The sequence below is a fragment of the Anas platyrhynchos genome, chromosome Z (genome assembly GCF_047663525.1).
Source record: "Anas platyrhynchos isolate ZD024472 breed Pekin duck chromosome Z, IASCAAS_PekinDuck_T2T, whole genome shotgun sequence".
Lineage (NCBI taxonomy): Eukaryota > Metazoa > Chordata > Aves > Anseriformes > Anatidae > Anas > Anas platyrhynchos.
In genome coordinates this window covers 48493914-48499541 of record NC_092621.1, presented here as the reverse complement: position 1 = coordinate 48499541, position 5628 = coordinate 48493914, and the positions used below count along the sequence as shown (strand labels likewise).

At 47.8% G+C, this 5628-nt stretch overlaps 1 long non-coding RNA gene across 3 annotated transcripts; it reads left to right on the top strand.

Moving 5' to 3' along the window:
* Nucleotides 1-339: 339 nt before the first annotated feature.
* On the top strand, nt 340-3615 carry LOC140000774 (uncharacterized). Of its 3 annotated transcripts, none has more exons than XR_011805975.1 (6): nt 340-478; nt 1005-1129; nt 1340-1406; nt 1844-2093; nt 2411-2531; nt 3223-3615. It is a non-coding gene; the product is annotated as an uncharacterized lncRNA (long non-coding RNA). The 3 variants fall into 3 exon arrangements; XR_011805974.1 differs by having other exon boundaries at nt 1844-2103; XR_011805976.1 differs by having other exon boundaries at nt 1844-2125.
* Nucleotides 3616-5628: the final 2013 nt, after the last annotated feature.

The window sequence follows — 5628 nt, the reverse complement described above, 5'->3', positions numbered from 1 at the left end:
TAATTGGGCTTATTTCATATTCCCAACTCGGAGGAGGAGAATTGTTGATTTCACCTTCTTTTTTCTTCCTTGGAAATCAAAGGCGAACAGCTCTAAAAGGAAGGGGAACGTATCAGAAGCAAGCTTTTTTTGGCTCGTAATCCTTTCTTAAGGAAAAGATTTCTCACACACCTTCCACAGATGTAGGGGGGCAGAGAATAATTTTGGAACTACTCCAATTAAAGTCAGCTTGGGGAGAGTGGTACTTCTCTACTTGTTTCTGAGACATTCGCATTAGCAACAGAGAGTGTTGTGTTGCCGCTGCCAGAGGCCTACGGTGATGACTTCAGAAACAGAATTGAATGATGTCACTGTGACACCTTGGGAACAGCTGCCTCTGAGCAAGTGTAGCGAGGAGGGACAGAGAAGTGTGCTGGATGAAACCACGTGAGGACTTGTGGATCCCACGCTGAGGTGCATCGAGAGGGCCCACCCTTCTGTAAGTGTTTGGATGCTTCATTTTAGATTTCTGTAGTTTGTGTAAAGTCCTTTCACAAGCATGAAGTTTGGTACTTGGGCTCAGTGATGTAGCTGCACAGAGTGACAGGTGCAACATGTGGCTGAGGGCCTCTGCACGTTCTCTCTTTCGCACACACGATCAAGAAAGAAGGGTAGACAAATAAGAGTGTGCTGTGGTCCTGCCATAGACCTCAAGTACTACAGCATAAACAAGAGACTTAAAAGTAGCCCATCACATGAAACTTCAGGACAGCAATGCACTTCATCAGCTGCTCTGGCCTGTTGAGTGGAGTCTCTCAGGATGGAGTGTATGAAGATGCACTCCATCTGCTTTCAGATTAGCACTTGCAGTGAGCAAGCTGCCTGGCCTTAACATTTTTCATTTCATTTTTCACCCGACTTTTGCTGGTTCTTCTTGGTCTAGAAAAAAAAAAAAAAAAAAAAGTGAATTCAGATCAAAATAGAAGGATTTCCTTTTCATTAATTCCATGTTCTTAACTTGACAGATTTGGTTATTGACGTAGAAGGGACATATCTGGCCTGACTGCAACACCCATGCTCGCAGTGTGGGACAGTTCTCATAAAGGTGATTCAGGGTAGTTTCTGGAAACGAAGACATCAGATGGCAAAGGTAATCTCCAAAATTTTTTTTATTTTTTTTTTTGTGCTAATGCAGGAAAGGCAAGTAAGAGTAAAAGTAAGAGTCCAGCTAGTGTAAGAAGCAGCAGCTGTGAAGGAAACTTCCTTCTGGCTGATATGGCTCCATATCTAGTTGTGGAGGTCATAGTGCAGGTGGAAGCATGTTCTCGTCCAAATACTTAGCTCTCTGTTTTCACAACAGGTCGAGCAGCAGAATGTCTTTGAAACAACTGTGCCTATGACCAAGTTCATGCATCGTGGTAGACAAGGTAAAAGCTCTGGACAAGCAAAGGGGAGGGATGGATGGGCATGCAATACAATCACTTCAATCTTATCTCTCTAAGAAACCTTACTGAGAAAACAAAACAGAACAGAACAAAACAGAACAGAACAAGTGAAACAAACAGCTAGCTTGCTGGAGACATTGTCTGGGAAACAGTGAAAACACTTGCAGACAAAAACATATCCAAGAACTAACACTTTGAGCTTAATTCTAAACCAACATCCTCAACTCAAACTCTTGTTTATGTTCATTACAGACTGGTAGAATAACATGTCACATTGGATGACTTTGCAGCATAGATGTCAGGAATGCAGCTTGGGATCACCTGCTTCTACTTAGAGTTCAGTCTGAAGGGATGAGCAAGTAATTGTTCCTGGGCTGATGGAAATCTCTTCTAAAGTCTGTTTTCTAACACTCTTCTAGACGCTTCTCTGTCCATCGCTCTGACCTGCCAACTCTGGTGCAAGTGTGCAGTTGTGGCAAGAGGGATTTCCTCGTCCTGATTTGACCTGGTGGACACCAACTTTCCTAGTCAATTGCCGATGTTGCTGAGGAGGCAGCAGTATCAAAGCCCTTGTTGATGAAGATAGAACAAGTTTGGGGAGGCTTTGGCATTTCTGCACAATGCTGCTTCCTGATTGTGACCCAAGACGCAGATTCTGAACTAGGCAAAGTAAGCTAGAGTAAGCTAGACTGCATGTCCTGGTCATTTTCTTTTCTTTCTTTATTTTTCATTCGTCGCTTGTAAGAAAATCTAAATCTTTCAACCATTTGTTTGAAAACACAGTTTTATGGAAATGATTGTGGGTGTGCTCCTTAACCTTGTTTGGAACCTGTTTAACCTCACTTCAGTTAGAGGAGACCTGTGCTCCAATTTATGCTTACCGTGATCAAGTGGCATCCTTTTTCCTTTTGGTATTCTTGACTTTAGCGATTTGGTGAAGTGAGGTTGACAAGAGTTCTCAGTATGGTTCTTCTTTTCCTTTGCAGTATCCCAAACTCCAGATTACATCTGATCTTCATCTCTGATCTGAAAAGCTTCGCAGGCCAAAAGAGAATTGAGATGAGGAGTGAAATACAGAATGCTGGTGAATCTTTCCAGTTCCCACCCGTAAGTTTTGTGAGAGAAGCAGGTGCGTTGCTGTAGTGGTAGGAAGTCAATAAGATAACGATCGTGCCCTTGAAGGCGAGTAATGGTAGAAAGATGAAGAATGCAAGGCCCTGGTTAAAGACAGTCTTTAGGCTGCTTCTGGATCAGCAGTTTGTTTGGTTCTTGCACAGCCTCATCTCCACTTGCTTAGAAGCTGTGAAGATGGGAAGAACACTTGGTGTTTTTCATCCACTCTCAACCTCATCTCCATTTCCTCCGAAGCTGTGAATATTGGAAGTACACTTGGTTCTTCCAATGATGTGAAGAGCCAAGTGTCTTGGGTCTTCCATCAACTCAGAGATATCAAGAGAATAAGGTATTTGCTTGATAGGACAGTACTTAATTTAGGTATTTATGAAGTGAAGAAGAACACTGAAACCAGCCGAAGCCGTATCAGACATGGTAAGGCCATGCTTCTGTTAGGAAGTAATTCAGAGTGCTTCCATGGTGTACTTTGGACAGATGAACTCTGGTCCTCTGGACTAAGCACCCCCAAGGGACAATTCTCTGAAAAATCTCTCGGAATGATCTGTCCTTATCTCTTACACTGTAGTCTCCATTAGGAAAGGATAAATATTCATTGCCCATGTGGAAAGGAGCTCCTCATGGAGTTGTTTCTAACCCAAATCTCCTTCTTGTGTTCTGTTGACAGAAACCACTTGGCGAGCCAAGCCAAATCACCGAAAATGGAAGTAGTGGAACTACTTCCAAACCGTGCTGCTGCTTCTAAACCAAACTGCAGCGTAGGTGGGGACAGAGCAAGGGGACACAACCCAGCCAGGGCGAAATTGAAAGTCACCTGTCTGAGCCACGGAAGGAAGTCAGCGCTTCCCAGTTTGAGACTGTTCCCTGACTGGTCCCACAGCAGCTGGAACGCTTCCGATTGCTGCTGATGGATTCCCATGGATCAGCCAGTGACACAAGCTGCCAGAGCGACTGAAGCGATCTGGAGTTACGCTTCTCCCCCTTCTGCGTTCAGATCCGTGAAAGGAAGCAGAAGAGGGGAGAAGAAGAGGGGAGAAGAGAAGAGAGGGGGAAAGAAAAGGACAAGAAGGGAGGGAAGGGGAGGGAAGGGGAGGGAAGGGGAGGGAAAGGGAAGGGAGGGAAGGGGAGGGAATGGGAGGGGAGGGCAGGTCAGGGCAGGGGCATGTAGGGCATTGTAGGGGAGAGTAGGCTAGTGTAGGCTAGTGTTGGGATAGTGTAGGATAGTGAGGGGAGTGTAGGGGAGTGTAGGGGAGGGGAGTGTAGGGGAGGATAGTGTAGGGAGGGGAGTGCAGGGGAGGGGAGTGCAGGAGAGATGAGCATAGAGGAGGGGAGTGCAGGGGAGTGTAGTGTAGGGGGGTTTGGGGGAGTGTAGTGTAGGGGAATGTAGGGGAGGGGAGTTTAGGGGAGTGTAGGGGAGGGGAGTCTAGGGAAGGGGAGTGTAGGGGAGTGTAGGGGAGGGGAGTGTAGCGGAGGATAGTGTAGGGAGGGGAGTGCAGGGGAGGGGAGTGCAGGGGTGATGAGCATAGAGGAGGGGAGTGCAGGGGAGTGTAGTGTAGGGGGGTTTGGGGGAGTGTAGTGTAGGGGAATGTAGGGGAGGGGAGTTTAGGGGAGTTTAGGGGAGTTTAGGGGAGGGGAGTTTAGGGGAGGGGAGTTTAGGGGAGTTTAGGGGAGTTTAGGGGAGGGGAGTTTAGGGGAGGGGAGGAGAGGAGAGTTTAGGGGAGTTTAGAGGAGGGGAGTTTAGGGGAGGGGAGGGGAGGGTAGTTTAGGGGAGGGTAGTTTAGGGGAGGGTAGTTTAGGGGAGGGGAGAGGAGTTTAGGGGAGTTTAGGGGAGGGGAGGGGAGTTTAGGGGAGGGAGTTTAGGGGAGTTTAGGGGAGGGGAGTTTAGGGGAGTTTAGGGGAGGGGAGTTTAGGGGAGTTTAGGGGAGTTTAGGGGAGGGGAGTTTAGGGGAGGGGAGTTTAGGGGAGTTTAGGGGAGGGGAGTTTAGGGGAGCTTAGGGGAGTTTAGGGGAGTTTAGGGGAGGGGAGGGGAGGGGAGGGGAAGGGAGGGGAGGGGAGGGGAGGGGAGGGGAGGGGAGGGGAGGGGAGGGGAGGGGAGGGGAGGGGAGGGGAGGGGAGGGGAGGGGAGGGGAGGGGAGGGGAGGGGAGGGAGGGGGTGGGTATTGGTTGGAAGTAAGGAATGGGCCAGGGAGGGAATGGGAGGGGAGGGGAGTGCCACCCTAAATAAAATGGCCAAATAAATGACATTTTGGATCTGGAGCCAAATATGTATGTTGCCATTCATTCCACAACGCGATTCATCACTGCAATCTCCGTTTTGCACAGTGCCATTAAGGGTTTGGCATGCACAGAGGTGACCGAGTGTTTTCAGAACTAACTTTCCTTCCTAACTGATTTGAGACTTTTGCTGGTGTTAGAAATGGCTCAGTCTTCCCAATAGGGCAGGAATCAAAGTTTACAATGTATGAAAGGAACGCATTTCCCTTCAAGCTCTCTATTGACACGAATTGCTAAAACCTTCCTCACACTGGAATGCAAAAGATCAGGTGATTGGTTAACGTCGGGTTGGCAGCTGAGCAGGGGAAACATCTTCAAAACTTCCAAATATTTCCCCTATGCAGAACTCCAACTCCTTCTTCTCTGCTCTCTGCTTGTGAAAGTTTCTGTCACCTGCTCAGGAAGCAGAAGCAGTCAAATGGGATTTCGAGGGATCCAGCTACAGCATCAGTGCCAGTTAGAGGAAGCAATCAATTCCCAGGTAGTCCAGGGTTTGAAGAGAGTTTAAGCAGCTTTCCAAGGAACATGTCCAAGTGCAAAGCAACCAATTGATCTGACTCTCCAGTGAAAGAAAAGGAAGTGCAGAGCAGCAAATGCTTGAGAGAGGGAAACCTCTTTGAAGCAGAGCCATTTTGGGCCGAGACCTGTTAATGTGCGAGGCAGTCCCAGGAAGCGTCAAACTGTGAGCCGTGCTCTCCATCCAGCACTGGCGTCCTGCACTTTCTGGAGGTTCTTTATTCTGTAATCAGAATTCCAACAAGCTCCTCAACAGCATACAGATCCAAAACCCACAGACCCA